Source organism: Strix aluco, chromosome 24 (genome assembly GCF_031877795.1).
Source record: "Strix aluco isolate bStrAlu1 chromosome 24, bStrAlu1.hap1, whole genome shotgun sequence".
Classification (NCBI taxonomy): domain Eukaryota; kingdom Metazoa; phylum Chordata; class Aves; order Strigiformes; family Strigidae; genus Strix; species Strix aluco.
Genome location: NC_133954.1, coordinates 4,353,372 through 4,376,885, shown reverse-complemented (window position 1 = coordinate 4,376,885; position 23,514 = coordinate 4,353,372). Strand labels below are relative to the sequence as shown.

Here is a 23,514-nt window from a genome sequence, read left to right as displayed (position 1 = left end):
TTTTCATGGAGAGAGGCTGGGGCTTGTCTGGCGTGAGCTATGGACATGGTGGGGACCTCCCTGGACTTGGTCACTCTTGGCAGGGTTCTTTTGGGCTGATGGGAAGGAGAAACCCATGGGCCTCCCTAAAAGGCCTCCACCTCTTCTCCTCGTCTCTCTTCTCCCTCATGGTGGGGTGCCAGGTGGCTCATCAAGCACCCCCCCATGCTTTGTTTTCCACTTCTAGAGCCCAGGTTCATCTTCACAGTTGAGTCATGTCCTGCTACAACCCGTGCCTGCCCTGCCAGCCCTGCCAGCCCTGCGGCCCGACCCCGCTGGCCAACAGCTGCAATGAGTCCTGTGTCAGGCAGTGCCAGGACTCCACCGTCGTCATCCAGCCCTCCCCCGTGGTGGTGACCCTGCCTGGCCCCATCCTCAGCTCCTTCCCGCAGAGCACCGCCGTGGGCTCCTCCACCTCCGCTGCCGTTGGCAGCATCCTCAGCTCTGAGGGAGTGCCCATCTCCTCCGGGGGCTTTGGCCTCTCCGGCCTTGGCAGCCGCCTCTGCGGCAGGAGGTGCCTCCCCTGCTGAAGCTGCTGGTGACAGCCCTGGGGAAGGCCCCCAGGGACCCATTGGGTGGGACCAGACTGGGGATGGAGCACTGGGTTCTTGCTTTCAGAGGGGCTGGGCCACCCCAGCACCTCTGGCAAAAGGACGAGGCTAGCCTGGGCTCTCACCAAGCACGCCCCATGCCTGCCTTTCCTTTCTCCCACTCTCTCCTTTCCCTCCCGTGTGCTGCTTGTCCTGTGCTCCCCTGGGCTCTGAGCACCACAGAGCCAGCCTAGGGAGGACCTGCTGGCCCAGCTCCCTCTGTGGGGCAGGCAGGTGGACACCTGGCTGCCTCTCCGCCACAGCCATGGGGCGCAGACTGCTCTCTGCCCCTGGTGCTCCCTGCACCAGGACCTCCACTCAGAGTGATCTCATTTCCTCTTTTGACTCATTAAAGTTCTGCTGCATCCCAGCGCACGCCTCTGTGTCATCCTTTCCCCTCCGTATAGTCCCCCAAGGTGCCCAGGGAGAGAGGTGTGGCTCAGGGCTGTTTCTGGAAAGCGGTTGTTGGGGATGAATGCGCGGTGGATGGTAACAGCACTGTATAGGGTCTACCTGGGGTGAAGTTAAGTTCCACCATATTAGCCCTCCAGCTTGCTCTTTGTAGTTGTAGCTAGAATGGTGTTGATAACAGATAAATGTTTTGGGTTTTGCTGGGCAGTGCTTGTGCAGCAGCAAGACTGTCTCTCCAGCTCCCTCTCCAAAAGGCCAGTAGGCTGGGTGTGGGCAGGAGGTTGGAGGTGACATAGCCAGGACAGCCGACCCAGGCTGACCAAAGGGATATTCCGTACCAGATGACATCATGGTCAGCAACAAATGCTAAGAGAAAGGAGGAGGTGGGGGGATGGGGTGTGGGGTGGCATTCCTTATTATGGCCTTTCTCCTCGGAAGCAACCACTAAGTGTACTGTGACCCTGCTTCCCACAAGTGGCTGCACATCGCCTGCTGATGGGCAGTAGAGAATAAACCTTCTTGCTTCGCTTTGCATCTGCACGCTTTGCTTTGACTGTCTTCGTTAAACTGCCCTTATCCTGACCCATGAGATTTCCATCTTCTTTTGTCCCCCCTTTCTCTTTGAGGATGGGGAGTGATAGAGCATCTTGGTGGACACCTGATGAGCAGACAAGGACAACTCACCCAAGTCTTTTTGGTGCTTATCGTGGGGTTCGAGACAATGGCAGTTTTGAATGGAGCGTGCTATAGTTGTGGTAGTTACTAACTGACAGGCCTCTGGGCAGGTCAGGGACTTTGCTTGCTGCAATGCTTCTCCCTTCAGTTGGCTGAGCTTGGAACATGTTAACAGAACCAAAAGCCATGTGCTTTGCCCTGGCCTTGAGGCCCTTCCTGTGCTGAGGGAGCTGTCTTGCGGAGAGCCCCACCTGGGACTGATGTGGGACGTTTTGTTGCGCAGGTTCCCAAGGTCCTTCTTCACCCTTACGGGAGGTGTTTAAAACTACCGATTCACACTGTTGGCTGATCGCAGGGTTTGCGGAATCTGCTGTCGTGCGGGCGTAAGAAGAGACAACTTTTGGCTGAGGCGACAGTGAAACGTGTCCTGAGCTGGCCGGACCCTGGGTGGCAGCTGCTTGAAAACCAGCTGCTTTTTGCCCTGTATTGGGGTTTGACCTGCATCTTTAGAGCCCCAGTTGAGCGCTATCAGAGGACCGTGGCTAAGGCAGGGACCCAAGAGATTGTCACGATTCAGCCAGGGATCCAAACTACATCTAAGAACATGGTAGTTGAGGCAGAGACCCAAACCACAGGTGTGAACACCATGGCTGAGATAGGGACCCAAACACCACCTCCAGGAATGGCCCTAGAGGTGAAAAAGACCTAGCGGGCAAGGAGGTGAACGGGTCCATGTCATCGACTAGGAAGGGAGTGAGGAGGAGGAAGAATCTGGTTGGTAAGCTGGTCCGTCAGCAAAGAAATGTCAGGAAGAAGTGAGAGAAATCACTCCAGAGAAGGAAAGTACGGGCTTCCTGACTTTGAGAGAGCTTTGAGACATGTGGAAAGATGACAGGCACTAGCCAGGTGAGAGGAGAACTGCCTGGCAACTCCGCGGCTGGGAGAGTGGGGCCAACAGTCAGGAATTAGAAGGTAAGGAAGCCCAACAGCTGCGATCCTTTGACACTGGGATTGGAAAAAAGGCAACAAGTCGCAGTCTCTGGAAGCATCTCGTGTCAAGCGTGAGGGCAAGATATCTGTTCGACGGAGATCTTAGGCTTTAGCAAGGAAGGTCGACTGCTGCTTAAGAAGGTTTGCAGAACCTGAGAGAATTAATGGTGCTGGAAGTCATCTACCGTGACCTCGATGACAGGGAGGTCTCCAGGCTCTAGATAATGCCCTGCGTATACAGACCATGTGAAAAAGGTTGTCCAGATCTAACAGCTTGGCAGCAACGTATTGCCCAGATTTGGATACAGCAGCGGTGGAGAGAGCATCTTCCTGCCTGTGAAATTTGGAAGAAAATCTCTCTCCCTCCTTGTGCCCACAGGCCAGCACTTCAGCTGTGAGGGGCAACCCATGGAGCTAGTCTGAAAGGTGGATTGGCCGTAAAAAGAAGCAAGGTCAAAGGACGTGCACAGGAGATGCGTTTCTGGGGAGTAAAAAGACATGATGGAGGTCCTCATATCCCTGTGGATGTGATCAGTAACAATTGTATCCTCACCAATCTGGCAGCAAGACAATCTTAACCCACCACAGGAAAGATTTTTAACTGCCTCTGCGTGGTCCTTCCTTCTGCGGACACTGCAGCAGCAGTGGTGAGGAGAGTGTTGCCCTGGGGAAGCTCTGGGTGCATGGGGCACACGGGGAGCCTTCAGCATTCCCAAAGGCATGCGAGTGGGAACCACTGCATGACTGCACAAAGTGAGCCTGTGTCACTGCACAGCCGTCCTCGGGATCCCCTTCCCAGAATCAGCCCTGAGCAACCCCAACTCTATCCCTGATTATCTTGGGAGAGCTTCTGCAAGGCAAAGGATGACATAGAGGCATGGGCTGGGATGCAGCGAAACTTTAATGGATCAAATGGCAGAAACGAGGTAACTCTGAGTGGAGGCTCTAGTGCAGGGAGCACCAGGGCCAGAAAGGAGTCTGTGCCCCATGGCTGTGGCGGAGATGCAGCCAGGTGTCCACCTGCCTGCGCCACAGAGGGATCAGGGCCAGCAGGTCCTCCCTAGGCTGGCTCTGTGGGGCTCAGAGCCCAGGGGAGCACAGGACAAGCAGCACACGGGAGGGAAAAGAGAGAGTGGGAGAAGGAAAGGCAGGCATGGGGCGTGCTTGGTGAGAGCCCAGGCTGGCCGCGTCCTTTTGCCAGAGGTGCTGGGATGGCCCAGCCCCTCTGAAAGCAAGAACCCAGTGCTCCATCCCCAGTCTGGTCCCACCCTGTGGGTCCCTGGGGGCCTTCCCCAGGGCTGTCACCAGCAGCTTCAGCAGGGGAGGCACCTCCTGCCGCAGAGGCGGCTGCCAAGGCCGGAGAGGCCAAAGCCCCCGGAGGAGATGGGCACTCCCTCAGAGCTGAGGATGCTGCCAACGGCAGCGGAGGTGGAGGAGCCCACGGCGGTGCTCTGCGGGAAGGAGCTGAGGATGGGGCCGGGCAGGGTCACCACCACGGGGGAGGGCTGGATGACGACGGTGGAGTCCTGGCACTGCCTGACACAGGGCTCATTGCAGCTGTTGGCCAGCGGGGTCGGGCCGCAGGGCCGGCAGGGCTGGCAGGGCAGGCATGGCAGGCACGGGTTGTTGCAGGACATGTCTCGACAGTGGAGATGAGCCTGGGGCATGCAGAAAGGCATAACAAAGCACGAGGGGTGGTTGACGAGCAGCCTGGCACCCCACCATGAGGGATACCCTTCTCCTCAGCTCAAAAGAGCCCAACCAAGTGTGACCATGCCCAGGGAGCTCCCCACCTAGCCCATACCTCACAAGACACCTCCACCAAGCCCCAACCTCTCTGCTTGCCACACCTTCTCCTCCCTTCTCTCTCCCTTCACAAACAGCCTCAAGACACAGCATCGGACAGAGAGACAGGTATGTGTTGAAAAACCCCAGAGGAGCACAAGGAGGAAGATGAGCAGGAAGGCAAGAAAGGGCGCCAAACTCACCTTGTTCCCAAGGAGATGGAGCTGAGAGGAGTGGATGAGAGAGTGAGGAGAAGGGCCCGCTTTTATACTGCTCCGGCACCGCCCCAGGCCCACAGTCACTGCACGCGGGCAGTAATTTTCCAACAGACTCACCTCCAAAGCAAAATATCCTACCTAGTGGCACAGGTTGTGTTTTAGTTTCCGTCAACAGTGCCATTTCATTTCCTCATTTCTGACGTGACCTCTAGGCCGCAGAGGCTCTTTTGAAGTATCAGGATGAGAGGCCCAAGCATTTCCTGAGCAAGACCATGTCAGTACAGGCAGAAGATGTGCCCCCAAGTGCTGGAGCAGTCTGTGCAGACGGAGGACATGGCTGGTGAGGTTGTTTTCAAAACCCTGTGCAGGAAGGTCGGCCTGTCTTTGCACCAATGCGGTCCTCTCCTGGGTTCCCAAAGGCTCCTGTGACTGAGGAGCCGCCACATCCTTCTACCTTCCTGTCTGCCTCTCTGCTCACTCCAGCTCGTGCTGATCACTGCCTCTATGGGCAGATGGGCTGCGCTAGTGATTTCAAATGCCTTTGCCCAAGCACAGCTTCTCCTTCTGGGGAGACATGTGCTGATTTCTCTGGTAAATTTATCCCCTCTTGTGGCTGTCTCTGGGGGTCCCCAACCTACGCCATCAGCAGGCTTGCAGAGGGACAATGTTGCTCCTCAACAAGCCCTGTGCAGTTGGGTCCCTCCCTCCTCACTACCAGAGCAGTGTGTTGAGGCTCGGGACAGCACCTTGTTCCTCTCTCTGTGTCTCCTCACACCACCATGCACTTTGGTCACATGCTTTGGACCCCGACCTGGCGACCCAAAGGCCTGGCACCAGGAGAGAGTGACCGCCAGCTGGACATCGTGACACTTGTCATAATCCTTGGAGGCCAGCAGGCATGCCAGATTTCAATCCCCTGCACTGCCCTCTTCCCCAGCCTCTTTTTTGTCACTCGCTCCGTAAGGATTGTCACAGGAGACAGCGTCAAAAGCCTTGTTTAGATGAGATGAACCACATTCGCTGCCCTTCCCTCATACACCGGAGCCAAGCAGGTCATCAAAGAAGGCCAGGAGGTTGGTCAGGCCTGCCTTGCCCTCTGTAAATCCATGCTGACCACTCACAATCATTTTCTTGTCCTTTTGTCTTGGGAAGCGCTTCCAGGATGATTTGCTCCATCACCTTTGCAGAGGTGGAGGTGAGGCTGACTGGCCTGTTGTTCCCCGGCTCCTCCTTTGTGCCCTTCTTGAAGACAGGAGGCCCACTGGCTTCCTTCCAGTCCTCAGATGCGTTCCCTGACTGCTGTGACTTTCAAAGGGAGTTGAGAGCGGCCTTGTAGTGACACCAACCAACTCCCTTGGGTGCGTGGCATCAGGATACATGCACTCATGCCTGTCCAATCTCTTTGATTGCTCCCACACCTGATTCTCCTCTACTGCATGTAAGCCTTCCCTGGTCCAGATGTTCCGAGGAGTGTCAGGAGCCTCATGTCTTGACGGCAAATCCTGCCTCCCCTCCCGGCACATGAAAAGAGCCTACATGGCAGACCAAGCATGTCAGAAATGAGGAAATGAAATGGCACTGTTGACGGAAACAAAGCACAGCCTGTGCCACTAGGTAGGATATTTTACTTTGGAGGTGAGTCTGTTGGAAAATTACTGCCTGCGTGCAGTGACTGTGCGCCTGGGGTGGTGCCGGAGCAGTATAAAAGCGGGCCCTTCTCCTCACTCTCTCGTCTACTCCTCTCAGCTCCATCTCCTTGGGAACAAGGTGAGTTGGGACTCCTTTCTTGCCTTCCTCCTCATCTTCCTCCTCGTCCTCCTCGTCCTCCTCGCCGTGTCTTCCCTGGTGTATGAATCTGCTTATCATGGGAGTGGGAAGGGGGCAGAAGTTTTTTTCATGGAGAGAGGCTGGGGCTTGTCTGGCGTGAGCTATGGACATGGTGGGGACCTCCCTGGACTTGGTCACTCTTGGCAGGGTTCTTTTGGGCTGATGGGAAGGAGAAACCCATGGGCCTCCCTAAAAGGCCTCCACCTCTTCTCCTCGTCTCTCTTCTCCCTCATGGTGGGGTGCCAGGTGGCTCATCAAGCACCCCCCCATGCTTTGTTTTCCACTTCTAGAGCCCAGGTTCATCTTCACAGTTGAGTCATGTCCTGCTACAACCCGTGCCTGCCCTGCCAGCCCTGCCAGCCCTGCGGCCCGACCCCGCTGGCCAACAGCTGCAATGAGTCCTGTGTCAGGCAGTGCCAGGACTCCACCGTCGTCATCCAGCCCTCCCCCGTGGTGGTGACCCTGCCTGGCCCCATCCTCAGCTCCTTCCCGCAGAGCACCGCCGTGGGCTCCTCCACCTCCGCTGCCGTTGGCAGCATCCTCAGCTCTGAGGGAGTGCCCATCTCCTCCGGGGGCTTTGGCCTCTCCGGCCTTGGCAGCCGCCTCTGCGGCAGGAGGTGCCTCCCCTGCTGAAGCTGCTGGTGACAGCCCTGGGGAAGGCCCCCAGGGACCCATTGGGTGGGACCAGACTGGGGATGGAGCACTGGGTTCTTGCTTTCAGAGGGGCTGGGCCACCCCAGCACCTCTGGCAAAAGGACGAGGCTAGCCTGGGCTCTCACCAAGCACGCCCCATGCCTGCCTTTCCTTTCTCCCACTCTCTCTTTTCCCTCCCGTGTGCTGCTTGTCCTGTGCTCCCCTGGGCTCTGAGCACCACAGAGCCAGCCTAGGGAGGACCTGCTGGCCCAGCTCCCTCTGTGGGGCAGGCAGGTGGACACCTGGCTGCCTCTCCGCCACAGCCATGGGGCGCAGACTGCTCTCTGCCCCTGGTGCTCCCTGCACCAGGACCTCCACTCAGAGTGATCTCATTTCCTCTTTTGACTCATTAAAGTTCTGCTGCATCCCAGCGCACGCCTCTGTGTCATCCTTTCCCCTCCGTATAGTCCCCCAAGGTGCCCAGGGAGAGAGGTGTGGCTCAGGGCTGTTTCTGGAAAGCGGTTGTTGGGGATGAATGCGCGGTGGATGGTAACAGCACTGTATAGGGTCTACCTGGGGTGAAGTTAAGTTCCACCATATTAGCCCTCCAGCTTGCTCTTTGTAGTTGTAGTTAGAATGGTGTTGATAACAGATAAATGTTTTGGGTTTTGCTGGGCAGTGCTTGTGCAGCAGCAAGACTGTCTCTCCAGCTCCCTCTCCAAAAGGCCAGTAGGCTGGGTGTGGGCAGGAGGTTGGAGGTGACATAGCCAGGACAGCCGACCCAGGCTGACCAAAGGGATATTCCATACTAGATGACATCATGGTCAGCAACAAATGCTAAGAGAAAGGAGGAGGTGGGGGGATGGGGTGTGGGGTGGCATTCCTTATTATGGCCTTTCTCCTCGGAAGCAACCACTAAGTGTACTGTGACCCTGCTTCCCAGAAGTGGCTGCACATCGCCTGCTGATGGGCAGTAGAGAATAAACCTTCTTGCTTCGCTTTGCATCTGCACGCTTTGCTTTGACTGTCTTCGTTAAACTGCCCTTATCCTGACCCATGAGATTTCCATCTTCTTTTGTCCCCCCTTTCTCTTTGAGGATGGGGAGTGATAGAGCATCTTGGTGGACACCTGATGAGCAGACAAGGACAACTCACCCAAGTCTTTTTGGTGCTTATCGTGGGGTTCGAGACAATGGCAGTTTTGGATGGAGCGTGCTATAGTTGTGGTAGTTACTAACTGACAGGCCTCTGGGCAGGTCAGGGACTTTGCTTGCTGCAATGCTTCTCCCTTCAGTTGGCTGAGCTTGGAACATGTTAACAGAACCAAAAGCCATGTGCTTTGCCCTGGCCTTGAGGCCCTTCTTGTGCTGAGGGAGCTGTCTTGCGGAGAGCCCCACCTGGGACTGATGTGGGACGTTTTGTTGCGCAGGTTCCCAAGGTCCTTCTTCACCCTTACGGGAGGTGTTTAAAACTACCGATTCACACTGTTGGCTGATCGCAGGGTTTGCGGAATCTGCTGTCGTGCGGGCGTAAGAAGAGACAACTTTTGGCTGAGGCGACAGTGAAACGTGTCCTGAGCTGGCCGGACCCTGGGTGGCAGCTGCTTGAAAACCAGCTGCTTTTTGCCCTGTATTGGGGTTTGACCTGCATCTTTAGAGCCCCAGTTGAGCGCTATCAGAGGACCGTGGCTAAGGCAGGGACCCAAGAGATTGTCACGATTCAGCCAGGGATCCAAACTACATCTAAGAACATGGTAGTTGAGGCAGAGACCCAAACCACAGGTGTGAACACCATGGCTGAGATAGGGACCCAAACACCACCTCCAGGAATGGCCCTAGAGGTGAAAAAGACCTAGCGGGCAAGGAGGTGAACGGGTCCATGTCATCGACTAGGAAGGGAGTGAGGAGGAGGAAGAATCTGGTTGGTAAGCTGGTCCGTCAGCAAAGAAATGTCAGGAAGAAGTGAGAGAAATCACTCCAGAGAAGGAAAGTACGGGCTTCCTGACTTTGAGAGAGCTTTGAGACATGTGGAAAGATGACAGGCACTAGCCAGGTGAGAGGAGAACTGCCTGGCAACTCCGCGGCTGGGAGAGTGGGGCCAACAGTCAGGAATTAGAAGGTAAGGAAGCCCAACAGCTGCGATCCTTTGACACTGGGATTGGAAAAAAGGCAACAAGTCGCAGTCTCTGGAAGCATCTCGTGTCAAGCGTGAGGGCAAGATATCTGTTCGACGGAGATCTTAGGCTTTAGCAAGGAAGGTCGACTGCTGCTTAAGAAGGTTTGCAGAACCTGAGAGAATTAATGGTGCTGGAAGTCATCTACCGTGACCTCGATGACAGGGAGGTCTCCAGGCTCTAGATAATGCCCTGCGTATACAGACCATGTGAAAAAGGTTGTCCAGATCTAACAGCTTGGCAGCAACGTATTGCCCAGATTTGGATACAGCAGCGGTGGAGAGAGCATCTTCCTGCCTGTGAAATTTGGAAGAAAATCTCTCTCCCTCCTTGTGCCCACAGGCCAGCACTTCAGCTGTGAGGGGCAACCCATGGAGCTAGTCTGAAAGGTGGATTGGCCGTAAAAAGAAGCAAGGTCAAAGGACGTGCACAGGAGATGCGTTTCTGGGGAGTAAAAAGACATGATGGAGGTCCTCATATCCCTGTGGATGTGATCAGTAACAATTGTATCCTCACCAATCTGGCAGCAAGACAATCTTAACCCACCACAGGAAAGATTTTTAACTGCCTCTGCGTGGTCCTTCCTTCTGCGGACACTGCAGCAGCAGTGGTGAGGAGAGTGTTGCCCTGGGGAAGCTCTGGGTGCATGGGGCACACGGGGAGCCTTCAGCATTCCCAAAGGCATGCGAGTGGGAACCACTGCATGACTGCACAAAGTGAGCCTGTGTCACTGCACAGCCGTCCTCGGGATCCCCTTCCCAGAATCAGCCCTGAGCAACCCCAACTCTATCCCTGATTATCTTGGGAGAGCTTCTGCAAGGCAAAGGATGACATAGAGGCATGGGCTGGGATGCAGCGAAACTTTAATGGATCAAATGGCAGAAACGAGGTAACTCTGAGTGGAGGCTCTAGTGCAGGGAGCACCAGGGCCAGAAAGGAGTCTGTGCCCCATGGCTGTGGCGGAGATGCAGCCAGGTGTCCACCTGCCTGCGCCACAGAGGGATCAGGGCCAGCAGGTCCTCCCTAGGCTGGCTCTGTGGGGCTCAGAGCCCAGGGGAGCACAGGACAAGCAGCACACGGGAGGGAAAAGAGAGAGTGGGAGAAGGAAAGGCAGGCATGGGGCGTGCTTGGTGAGAGCCCAGGCTGGCCGCGTCCTTTTGCCAGAGGTGCTGGGATGGCCCAGCCCCTCTGAAAGCAAGAACCCAGTGCTCCATCCCCAGTCTGGTCCCACCCTGTGGGTCCCTGGGGGCCTTCCCCAGGGCTGTCACCAGCAGCTTTAGCAGGGGAGGCACCTCCTGCCGCAGAGGCGGCTGCCAAGGCCGGAGAGGCCAAAGCCCCCGGAGGAGATGGGCACTCCCTCAGAGCTGAGGATGCTGCCAACGGCAGCGGAGGTGGAGGAGCCCACGGCGGTGCTCTGCGGGAAGGAGCTGAGGATGGGGCCGGGCAGGGTCACCACCACGGGGGAGGGCTGGATGACGACGGTGGAGTCCTGGCACTGCCTGACACAGGGCTCATTGCAGCTGTTGGCCAGCGGGGTCGGGCCGCAGGGCCGGCAGGGCTGGCAGGGCAGGCATGGCAGGCACGGGTTGTTGCAGGACATGTCTCGACAGTGGAGATGAGCCTGGGGCATGCAGAAAGGCATAACAAAGCACGAGGGGTGGTTGACGAGCAGCCTGGCACCCCACCATGAGGGATACCCTTCTCCTCAGCTCAAAAGAGCCCAACCAAGTGTGACCATGCCCAGGGAGCTCCCCACCTAGCCCATACCTCACAAGACACCTCCACCAAGCCCCAACCTCTCTGCTTGCCACACCTTCTCCTCCCTTCTCTCTCCCTTCACAAACAGCCTCAAGACACAGCATCGGACAGAGAGACAGGTATGTGTTGAAAAACCCCAGAGGAGCACAAGGAGGAAGATGAGCAGGAAGGCAAGAAAGGGCGCCAAACTCACCTTGTTCCCAAGGAGATGGAGCTGAGAGGAGTGGATGAGAGAGTGAGGAGAAGGGCCCGCTTTTATACTGCTCCGGCACCGCCCCAGGCCCACAGTCACTGCACGCGGGCAGTAATTTTCCAACAGACTCACCTCCAAAGCAAAATATCCTACCTAGTGGCACAGGTTGTGTTTTAGTTTCCGTCAACAGTGCCATTTCATTTCCTCATTTCTGACGTGACCTCTAGGCCGCAGAGGCTCTTTTGAAGTATCAGGATGAGAGGCCCAAGCATTTCCTGAGCAAGACCATGTCAGTACAGGCAGAAGATGTGCCCCCAAGTGCTGGAGCAGTCTGTGCAGACGGAGGACATGGCTGGTGAGGTTGTTTTCAAAACCCTGTGCAGGAAGGTCGGCCTGTCTTTGCACCAATGCGGTCCTCTCCTGGGTTCCCAAAGGCTCCTGTGACTGAGGAGCCGCCACATCCTTCTACCTTCCTGTCTGCCTCTCTGCTCACTCCAGCTCGTGCTGATCACTGCCTCTATGGGCAGATGGGCTGCGCTAGTGATTTCAAATGCCTTTGCCCAAGCACAGCTTCTCCTTCTGGGGAGACATGTGCTGATTTCTCTGGTAAATTTATCCCCTCTTGTGGCTGTCTCTGGGGGTCCCCAACCTACGCCATCAGCAGGCTTGCAGAGGGACAATGTTGCTCCTCAACAAGCCCTGTGCAGTTGGGTCCCTCCCTCCTCACTACCAGAGCAGTGTGTTGAGGCTCGGGACAGCACCTTGTTCCTCTCTCTGTGTCTCCTCACACCACCATGCACTTTGGTCACATGCTTTGGACCCCGACCTGGCGACCCAAAGGCCTGGCACCAGGAGAGAGTGACCGCCAGCTGGACATCGTGACACTTGTCATAATCCTTGGAGGCCAGCAGGCATGCCAGATTTCAATCCCCTGCACTGCCCTCTTCCCCAGCCTCTTTTTTGTCACTCGCTCCGTAAGGATTGTCACAGGAGACAGCGTCAAAAGCCTTGTTTAGATGAGATGAACCACATTCGCTGCCCTTCCCTCATACACCGGAGCCAAGCAGGTCATCAAAGAAGGCCAGGAGGTTGGTCAGGCCTGCCTTGCCCTCTGTAAATCCATGCTGACCACTCACAATCATTTTCTTGTCCTTTTGTCTTGGGAAGCGCTTCCAGGATGATTTGCTCCATCACCTTTGCAGAGGTGGAGGTGAGGCTGACTGGCCTGTTGTTCCCCGGCTCCTCCTTTGTGCCCTTCTTGAAGACAGGAGGCCCACTGGCTTCCTTCCAGTCCTCAGATGCGTTCCCTGACTGCTGTGACTTTCAAAGGGAGTTGAGAGTGGCCTTGTAGTGACACCAACCAACTCCCTTGGGTGCGTGGCATCAGGATACATGCACTCATGCCTGTCCAATCTCTTTGATTGCTCCCACACCTGATTCTCCTCTACTGCATGTAAGCCTTCCCTGGTCCAGATGTTCCGAGGAGTGTCAGGAGCCTCATGTCTTGACGGCAAATCCTGCCTCCCCTCCCGGCACATGAAAAGAGCCTACATGGCAGACCAAGCATGTCAGAAATGAGGAAATGAAATGGCACTGTTGACGGAAACAAAGCACAGCCTGTGCCACTAGGTAGGATATTTTACTTTGGAGGTGAGTCTGTTGGAAAATTACTGCCTGCGTGCAGTGACTGTGCGCCTGGGGTGGTGCCGGAGCAGTATAAAAGCGGGCCCTTCTCCTCACTCTCTCATCTACTCCTCTCAGCTCCATCTCCTTGGGAACAAGGTGAGTTGGGACTCCTTTCTTGCCTTCCTCCTCATCTTCCTCCTCGTCCTCCTCGTCCTCCTCGCCGTGTCTTCCCTGGTGTATGAATCTGCTTATCATGGGAGTGGGAAGGGGGCAGAAGTTTTTTTCATGGAGAGAGGCTGGGGCTTGTCTGGCGTGAGCTATGGACATGGTGGGGACCTCCCTGGACTTGGTCACTCTTGGCAGGGTTCTTTTGGGCTGATGGGAAGGAGAAACCCGTGGGCCTCCCTAAAAGGCCTCCACCTCTTCTCCTCGTCTCTCTTCTCCCTCATGGTGGGGTGCCAGGTGGCTCATCAAGCACCCCCCCATGCTTTGTTTTCCAATTCTAGAGCCCAGGTTCATCTTCACAGTTGAGTCATGTCCTGCTACAACCCGTGCCTGCCCTGCCAGCCCTGCCAGCCCTGCGGCCCGACCCCGCTGGCCAACAGCTGCAATGAGCCCTGTGTCAGGCAGTGCCAGGACTCCACCGTCGTCATCCAGCCCTCCCCCGTGGTGGTGACCCTGCCCGGCCCCATCCTCAGCTCCTTCCCGCAGAGCACCGCCGTGGGCTCCTCCACCTCCGCTGCCGTTGGCAGCATCCTCAGCTCTGAGGGAGTGCCCATCTCCTCCGGGGGCTTTGGCCTCTCCGGCCTTGGCAGCCGCCTCTGCGGCAGGAGGTGCCTCCCCTGCTGAAGCTGCTGGTGACAGCCCTGGGGAAGGCCCCCAGGGACCCATTGGGTGGGACCAGACTGGGGATGGAGCACTGGGTTCTTGCTTTCAGAGGGGCTGGGCCACCCCAGCACCTCTGGCAAAAGGACGAGGCTAGCCTGGGCTCTCACCAAGCACGCCCCATGCCTGCCTTTCCTTTCTCCCACTCTCTCCTTTCCCTCCCATGTGCTGCTTGTCCTGTGCTCCCCTGGGCTCTGAGCACCACAGAGCCAGCCTAGGGAGGACCTGCTGGCCCAGCTCCCTCTGTGGGGCAGGCAGGTGGACACCTGGCTGCCTCTCCGCCACAGCCATGGGGCGCAGACTGCTCTCTGCCCCTGGTGCTCCCTGCACCAGGACCTCCACTCAGAGTGATCTCATTTCCTCTTTTGACTCATTAAAGTTCTGCTGCATCCCAGCGCACGCCTCTGTGTCATCCTTTCCCCTCCGTATAGTCCCCCAAGGTGCCCAGGGAGAGAGGTGTGGCTCAGGGCTGTTTCTGGAAAGCGGTTGTTGGGGATGAATGCGCGGTGGATGGTAACAGCACTGTATAGGGTCTACCTGGGGTGAAGTTAAGTTCCACCATATTAGCCCTCCAGCTTGCTCTTTGTAGTTGTAGCTAGAATGGTGTTGATAACAGATAAATGTTTTGGGTTTTGCTGGGCAGTGCTTGTGCAGCAGCAAGACTGTCTCTCCAGCTCCCTCTCCAAAAGGCCAGTAGGCTGGGTGTGGGCAGGAGGTTGGAGGTGACATAGCCAGGACAGCCGACCCAGGCTGACCAAAGGGATATTCCGTACCAGATGACATCATGGTCAGCAACAAATGCTAAGAGAAAGGAGGAGGTGGGGGGATGGGGTGTGGGGTGGCATTCCTTATTACGGCCTTTCTCCTCGGAAGCAACCACTAAGTGTACTGTGACCCTGCTTCCCAGAAGTGGCTGCACATCGCCTGCTGATGGGCAGTAGAGAATAAACCTTCTTGCTTCGCTTTGCATCTGCACGCTTTGCTTTGACTGTCTTCGTTAAACTGCCCTTATCCTGACCCATGAGATTTCCATCTTCTTTTGTCCCCCCTTTCTCTTTGAGGATGGGGAGTGATAGAGCATCTTGGTGGACACCTGATGAGCAGACAAGGACAACTCACCCAAGTCTTTTTGGTGCTTATCGTGGGGTTCGAGACAATGGCAGTTTTGAATGGAGCGTGCTATAGTTGTGGTAGTTACTAACTGACAGGCCTCTGGGCAGGTCAGGGACTTTGCTTGCTGCAATGCTTCTCCCTTCAGTTGGCTGAGCTTGGAACATGTTAACAGAACCAAAAGCCATGTGCTTTGCCCTGGCCTTGAGGCCCTTCCTGTGCTGAGGGAGCTGTCTTGCGGAGAGCCCCACCTGGGACTGATGTGGGACGTTTTGTTGCGCAGGTTCCCAAGGTCCTTCTTCACCCTTACGGGAGGTGTTTAAAACTACCGATTCACACTGTTGGCTGATCGCAGGGTTTGCGGAATCTGCTGTCGTGCGGGCGTAAGAAGAGACAACTTTTGGCTGAGGCGACAGTGAAACGTGTCCTGAGCTGGCCGGACCCTGGGTGGCAGCTGCTTGAAAACCAGCTGCTTTTTGCCCTGTATTGGGGTTTGACCTGCATCTTTAGAGCCCCAGTTGAGCGCTATCAGAGGACCGTGGCTAAGGCAGGGACCCAAGAGATTGTCACGATTCAGCCAGGGATCCAAACTACATCTAAGAACATGGTAGTTGAGGCAGAGACCCAAACCACAGGTGTGAACACCATGGCTGAGATAGGGACCCAAACACCACCTCCAGGAATGGCCCTAGAGGTGAAAAAGACCTAGCGGGCAAGGAGGTGAACGGGTCCATGTCATCGACTAGGAAGGGAGTGAGGAGGAGGAAGAATCTGGTTGGTAAGCTGGTCCGTCAGCAAAGAAATGTCAGGAAGAAGTGAGAGAAATCACTCCAGAGAAGGAAAGTACGGGCTTCCTGACTTTGAGAGAGCTTTGAGACATGTGGAAAGATGACAGGCACTAGCCAGGTGAGAGGAGAACTGCCTGGCAACTCCGCGGCTGGGAGAGTGGGGCCAACAATCAGGAATTAGAAGGTAAGGAAGCCCAACAGCTGCGATCCTTTGACACTGGGATTGGAAAAAAGGCAACAAGTCGCAGTCTCTGGAAGCATCTCGTGTCAAGCGTGAGGGCAAGATATCAGTCCGAGGGAGATCTTAGGCTTTAGCAAGGAAGGTCGACTGCTGCTTAAGAAGGTTTGCAGAACCTGAGAGAATTAATGGTGCTGGAAGTCATCTACCGTGACCTCGATGACAGGGAGGTCTCCAGGCTCTAGATAATGCCCTGCGTATACAGACCATGTGAAAAAGGTTGTCCAGATCTAACAGCTTGGCAGCAACGTATTGCCCAGATTTGGATACAGCAGCGGTGGAGAGAGCATCTTCCTGCCTGTGAAATTTGGAAGAAAATCTCTCTCCCTCCTTGTGCCCACAGGCCAGCACTTCAGCTGTGAGGGGCAACCCATGGAGCTAGTCTGAAAGGTGGATTGGCCGTAAAAAGAAGCAAGGTCAAAGGACGTGCACAGGAGATGCGTTTCTGGGGAATAAAAGGCATGATGGAGGTCCTCATATCCCTGTGGATGTGATCAGTAACAATTGTATCCTCACCAATCTGGCAGCAAGACAATCTTAACCCACCACAGGAAAGATTTTTAACTGCCTCTGCGTGGTCCTTCCTTCTGCGGACACTGCAGCAGCAGTGGTGAGGAGAGTGTTGCCCTGGGGAAGCTCTGGGTGCATGGGGCACACGGGGAGCCTTCAGCATTCCCAAAGGCATGCGAGTGGGAACCACTGCATGACTGCACAAAGTGAGCCTGTGTCACTGCACAGCCGTCCTCGGGATCCCCTTCCCAGAATCAGCCCTGAGCAACCCCAACTCTATCCCTGATTATCTTGGGAGAGCTTCTGCAAGGCAAAGGATGACATAGAGGCATGGGCTGGGATGCAGCGAAACTTTAATGGATCAAATGGCAGAAACGAGGTAACTCTGAGTGGAGGCTCTAGTGCAGGGAGCACCAGGGCCAGAAAGGAGTCTGTGCCCCATGGCTGTGGCGGAGATGCAGCCAGGTGTCCACCTGCCTGCGCCACAGAGGGATCAGGGCCAGCAGGTCCTCCCTAGGCTGGCTCTGTGGGGCTCAGAGCCCAGGGGAGCACAGGACAAGCAGCACACGGGAGGGAAAAGAGAGAGTGGGAGAAGGAAAGGCAGGCATGGGGCGTGCTTGGTGAGAGCCCAGGCTGGCCGCGTCCTTTTGCCAGAGGTGCTGGGATGGCCCAGCCCCTCTGAAAGCAAGAACCCAGTGCTCCATCCCCAGTCTGGTCCCACCCTGTGGGTCCCTGGGGGCCTTCCCCAGGGCTGTCACCAGCAGCTTTAGCAGGGGAGGCACCTCCTGCCGCAGAGGCGGCTGCCAAGGCCGGAGAGGCCAAAGCCCCCGGAGGAGATGGGCACTCCCTCAGAGCTGAGGATGCTGCCAACGGCAGCGGAGGTGGAGGAGCCCACGGCGGTGCTCTGCGGGAAGGAGCTGAGGATGGGGCCGGGCAGGGTCACCACCACGGGGGAGGGCTGGATGACGACGGTGGAGTCCTGGCACTGCCTGACACAGGACTCATTGCAGCTGTTGGCCAGCGGGGTCGGGCCGCAGGGCCGGCAGGGCTGGCAGGGCAGGCATGGCAGGCACGGGTTGTTGCAGGACATGTCTCGACAGTGGAGATGAGCCTGGGGCATGCAGAAAGGCATAACAAAGCACGAGGGGTGGTTGACGAGCAGCCTGGCACCCCACCATGAGGGATACCCTTCTCCTCAGCTCAAAAGAGCCCAACCAAGTGTGACCATGCCCAGGGAGCTCCCCACCTAGCCCATACCTCACAAGACACCTCCACCAAGCCCCAACCTCTCTGCTTGCCACACCTTCTCCTCCCTTCTCTCTCCCTTCACAAACAGCCTCAAGACACAGCATCGGACAGAGAGACAGGTATGTGTTGAAAAACCCCAGAGGAGCACAAGGAGGAAGATGAGCAGGAAGGCAAGAAAGGGCGCCAAACTCACCTTGTTCCCAAGGAGATGGAGCTGAGAGGAGTGGATGAGAGAGTGAGGAGAAGGGCCCGCTTTTATACTGCTCCGGCACCGCCCCAGGCCCACAGTCACTGCACGCGGGCAGTAATTTTCCAACAGACTCACCTCCAAAGCAAAATATCCTACCTAGTGGCACAGGTTGTGTTTTAGTTTCCGTCAACAGTGCCATTTCATTTCCTCATTTCTGACGTGACCTCTAGGCCGCAGAGGCTCTTTTGAAGTATCAGGATGAGAGGCCCAAGCATTTCCTGAGCAAGACCATGTCAGTACAGGCAGAAGATGTGCCCCCAAGTGCTGGAGCAGTCTGTGCAGACGGAGGACATGGCTGGTGAGGTTGTTTTCAAAACCCTGTGCAGGAAGGTCGGCCTGTCTTTGCACCAATGCGGTCCTCTCCTGGGTTCCCAAAGGCTCCTGTGACTGAGGAGCCGCCACATCCTTCTACCTTCCTGTCTGCCTCTCTGCTCACTCCAGCTCGTGCTGATCACTGCCTCTATGGGCAGATGGGCTGCGCTAGTGATTTCAAATGCCTTTGCCCAAGCACAGCTTCTCCTTCTGGGGAGACATGTGCTGATTTCTCTGGTAAATTTATCCCCTCTTGTGGCTGTCTCTGGGGGTCCCCAACCTACGCCATCAGCAGGCTTGCAGAGGGACAATGTTGCTCCTCAACAAGCCCTGTGCAGTTGGGTCCCTCCCTCCTCACTACCAGAGCAGTGTGTTGAGGCTCGGGACAGCACCTTGTTCCTCTCTCTGTGTCTCCTCACACCACCATGCACTTTGGTCACATGCTTTGGACCCCGACCTGGCGACCCAAAGGCCTGGCACCAGGAGAGAGTGACCGCCAGCTGGACATCGTGACACTTGTCATAATCCTTGGAGGCCAGCAGGCATGCCAGATTTCAATCCCCTGCACTGCCCTCTTCCCCAGCCTCTTTTTTGTCACTCGCTCCGTAAGGATTGTCACAGGAGACAGCGTCAAAAGCCTTGTTTAGATGAGATGAACCACATTCGCTGCCCTTCCCTCATACACCGGAGCCAAGCAGGTCATCAAAGAAGGCCAGGAGGTTGGTCAGGCCTGCCTTGCCCTCTGTAAATCCATGCTGACCACTCACAATCATTTTCTTGTCCTTTTGTCTTGGGAAGCCCTTCCAGGATGATTTGCTCCATCACCTTTGCAGAGGTGGAGGTGAGGCTGACTGGCCTGTTGTTCCCCGGCTCCTCCTTTGTGCCCTTCTTGAAGACAGGAGGCCCACTGGCTTCCTTCCAGTCCTCAGATGCGTTCCCTGACTGCTGTGACTTTCAAAGGGAGTTGAGAGCGGCCTTGTAGTGACACCAACCAACTCCCTTGGGTGCGTGGCATCAGGATACATGCACTCATGCCTGTCCAATCTCTTTGATTGCTCCCACACCTGATTCTCCTCTACTGCATGTAAGCCTTCCCTGGTCCAGATGTTCCGAGGAGTGTCAGGAGCCTCATGTCTTGACGGCAAATCCTGCCTCCCCTCCCGGCACATGAAAAGAGCCTACATGGCAGACCAAGCATGTCAGAAATGAGGAAATGAAATGGCACTGTTGACGGAAACAAAGCACAGCCTGTGCCACTAGGTAGGATATTTTACTTTGGAGGTGAGTCTGTTGGAAAATTACTGCCTGCGTGCAGTGACTGTGCGCCTGGGGTGGTGCCGGAGCAGTATAAAAGCGGGCCCTTCTCCTCACTCTCTCGTCTACTCCTCTCAGCTCCATCTCCTTGGGAACAAGGTGAGTTGGGACTCCTTTCTTGCCTTCCTCCTCATCTTCCTCCTCGTCCTCCTCGTCCTCCTCGCCGTGTCTTCCCTGGTGTATGAATCTGCTTATCATGGGAGTGGGAAGGGGGCAGAAGTTTTTTTCATGGAGAGAGGCTGGGGCTTGTCTGGCGTGAGCTATGGACATGGTGGGGACCTCCCTGGACTTGGTCACTCTTGGCAGGGTTCTTTTGGGCTGATGGGAAGGAGAAACCCATGGGCCTCCCTAAAAGGCCTCCACCTCTTCTCCTCGTCTCTCTTCTCCCTCATGGTGGGGTGCCAGGTGGCTCATCAAGCACCCCCCCATGCTTTGTTTTCCACTTCTAGAGCCCAGGTTCATCTTCACAGTTGAGTCATGTCCTGCTACAACCCGTGCCTGCCCTGCCAGCCCTGCCAGCCCTGCGGCCCGACCCCGCTGGCCAACAGCTGCAATGAGTCCTGTGTCAGGCAGTGCCAGGACTCCACCGTCGTCATCCAGCCCTCCCCCGTGGTGGTGACCCTGCCTGGCCCCATCCTCAGCTCCTTCCCGCAGAGCACCGCCGTGGGCTCCTCCACCTCCGCTGCCGTTGGCAGCATCCTCAGCTCTGAGGGAGTGCCCATCTCCTCCGGGGGCTTTGGCCTCTCCGGCCTTGGCAGCCGCCTCTGCGGCAGGAGGTGCCTCCCCTGCTGAAGCTGCTGGTGACAGCCCTGGGGAAGGCCCCCAGGGACCCATTGGGTGGGACCAGACTGGGGATGGAGCACTGGGTTCTTGCTTTCAGAGGGGCTGGGCCACCCCAGCACCTCTGGCAAAAGGACGAGGCTAGCCTGGGCTCTCACCAAGCACGCCCCATGCCTGCCTTTCCTTTCTCCCACTCTCTCTTTTCCCTCCCGTGTGCTGCTTGTCCTGTGCTCCCCTGGGCTCTGAGCACCACAGAGCCAGCCTAGGGAGGACCTGCTGGCCCAGCTCCCTCTGTGGGGCAGGCAGGTGGACACCTGGCTGCCTCTCCGCCACAGCCATGGGGCGCAGACTGCTCTCTGCCCCTGGTGCTCCCTGCACCAGGACCTCCACTCAGAGTGATCTCATTTCCTCTTTTGACTCATTAAAGTTCTGCTGCATCCCAGCGCACGCCTCTGTGTCATCCTTTCCCCTCCGTATAGTCCCCCAAGGTGCCCAGGGAGAGAGGTGTGGCTCAGGGCTGTTTCTGGAAAGCGGTTGTTGGGGATGAATGCGCGGTGGATGGTAACAGCACTGTATAGGGTCTACCTGGGGTGAAGTTAAGTTCCACCATATTAGCCCTCCAGCTTGCTCTTTGTAGTTGTAGTTAGAATGGTGTTGATAACAGATAAATGTTTTGGGTTTTGCTGGGCAGTGCTTGTGCAGCAGCAAGACTGTCTCTCCAGCTCCCTCTCCAAAAGGCCAGTAGGCTGGGTGTGGGCAGGAGGTTGGAGGTGACATAGCCAGGACAGCCGACCCAGGCTGACCAAAGGGATATTCCATACTAGATGACATCATGGTCAGCAACAAATGCTAAGAGAAAGGAGGAGGTGGGGGGATGGGGTGTGGGGTGGCATTCCTTATTATGGCCTTTCTCCTCGGAAGCAACCACTAAGTGTACTGTGACCCTGCTTCCCAGAAGTGGCTGCACATCGCCTGCTGATGGGCAGTAGAGAATAAACCTTCTTGCTTCGCTTTGCATCTGCACGCTTTGCTTTGACTGTCTTCGTTAAACTGCCCTTATCCTGACCCATGAGATTTCCATCTTCTTTTGTCCCCCCTTTCTCTTTGAGGATGGGGAGTGATAGAGCATCTTGGTGGACACCTGATGAGCAGACAAGGACAACTCACCCAAGTCTTTTTGGTGCTTATCGTGGGGTTCGAGACAATGGCAGTTTTGGATGGAGCGTGCTATAGTTGTGGTAGTTACTAACTGACAGGCCTCTGGGCAGGTCAGGGACTTTGCTTGCTGCAATGCTTCTCCCTTCAGTTGGCTGAGCTTGGAACATGTTAACAGAACCAAAAGCCATGTGCTTTGCCCTGGCCTTGAGGCCCTTCTTGTGCTGAGGGAGCTGTCTTGCGGAGAGCCCCACCTGGGACTGATGTGGGACGTTTTGTTGCGCAGGTTCCCAAGGTCCTTCTTCACCCTTACGGGAGGTGTTTAAAACTACCGATTCACACTGTTGGCTGATCGCAGGGTTTGCGGAATCTGCTGTCGTGCGGGCGTAAGAAGAGACAACTTTTGGCTGAGGCGACAGTGAAACGTGTCCTGAGCTGGCCGGACCCTGGGTGGCAGCTGCTTGAAAACCAGCTGCTTTTTGCCCTGTATTGGGGTTTGACCTGCATCTTTAGAGCCCCAGTTGAGCGCTATCAGAGGACCGTGGCTAAGGCAGGGACCCAAGAGATTGTCACGATTCAGCCAGGGATCCAAACTACATCTAAGAACATGGTAGTTGAGGCAGAGACCCAAACCACAGGTGTGAACACCATGGCTGAGATAGGGACCCAAACACCACCTCCAGGAATGGCCCTAGAGGTGAAAAAGACCTAGCGGGCAAGGAGGTGAACGGGTCCATGTCATCGACTAGGAAGGGAGTGAGGAGGAGGAAGAATCTGGTTGGTAAGCTGGTCCGTCAGCAAAGAAATGTCAGGAAGAAGTGAGAGAAATCACTCCAGAGAAGGAAAGTACGGGCTTCCTGACTTTGAGAGAGCTTTGAGACATGTGGAAAGATGACAGGCACTAGCCAGGTGAGAGGAGAACTGCCTGGCAACTCCGCGGCTGGGAGAGTGGGGCCAACAGTCAGGAATTAGAAGGTAAGGAAGCCCAACAGCTGCGATCCTTTGACACTGGGATTGGAAAAAAGGCAACAAGTCGCAGTCTCTGGAAGCATCTCGTGTCAAGCGTGAGGGCAAGATATCTGTTCGACGGAGATCTTAGGCTTTAGCAAGGAAGGTCGACTGCTGCTTAAGAAGGTTTGCAGAACCTGAGAGAATTAATGGTGCTGGAAGTCATCTACCGTGACCTCGATGACAGGGAGGTCTCCAGGCTCTAGATAATGCCCTGCGTATACAGACCATGTGAAAAAGGTTGTCCAGATCTAACAGCTTGGCAGCAACGTATTGCCCAGATTTGGATACAGCAGCGGTGGAGAGAGCATCTTCCTGCCTGTGAAATTTGGAAGAAAATCTCTCTCCCTCCTTGTGCCCACAGGCCAGCACTTCAGCTGTGAGGGGCAACCCATGGAGCTAGTCTGAAAGGTGGATTGGCCGTAAAAAGAAGCAAGGTCAAAGGACGTGCACAGGAGATGCGTTTCTGGGGAGTAAAAAGACATGATGGAGGTCCTCATATCCCTGTGGATGTGATCAGTAACAATTGTATCCTCACCAATCTGGCAGCAAGACAATCTTAACCCACCACAGGAAAGATTTTTAACTGCCTCTGCGTGGTCCTTCCTTCTGCGGACACTGCAGCAGCAGTGGTGAGGAGAGTGTTGCCCTGGGGAAGCTCTGGGTGCATGGGGCACACGGGGAGCCTTCAGCATTCCCAAAGGCATGCGAGTGGGAACCACTGCATGACTGCACAAAGTGAGCCTGTGTCACTGCACAGCCGTCCTCGGGATCCCCTTCCCAGAATCAGCCCTGAGCAACCCCAACTCTATCCCTGATTATCTTGGGAGAGCTTCTGCAAGGCAAAGGATGACATAGAGGCATGGGCTGGGATGCAGCGAAACTTTAATGGATCAAATGGCAGAAACGAGGTAACTCTGAGTGGAGGCTCTAGTGCAGGGAGCACCAGGGCCAGAAAGGAGTCTGTGCCCCATGGCTGTGGCGGAGATGCAGCCAGG

At 56.0% G+C, this 23,514-nt stretch overlaps 1 pseudogene; it reads left to right on the top strand.

The window, feature by feature from the left end:
- Positions 1-13,296: 13,296 nt before the first annotated feature.
- LOC141934302 (feather keratin 1-like) lies at positions 13,297-13,767 on the top strand (annotated as a pseudogene).
- Positions 13,768-23,514: the final 9,747 nt, after the last annotated feature.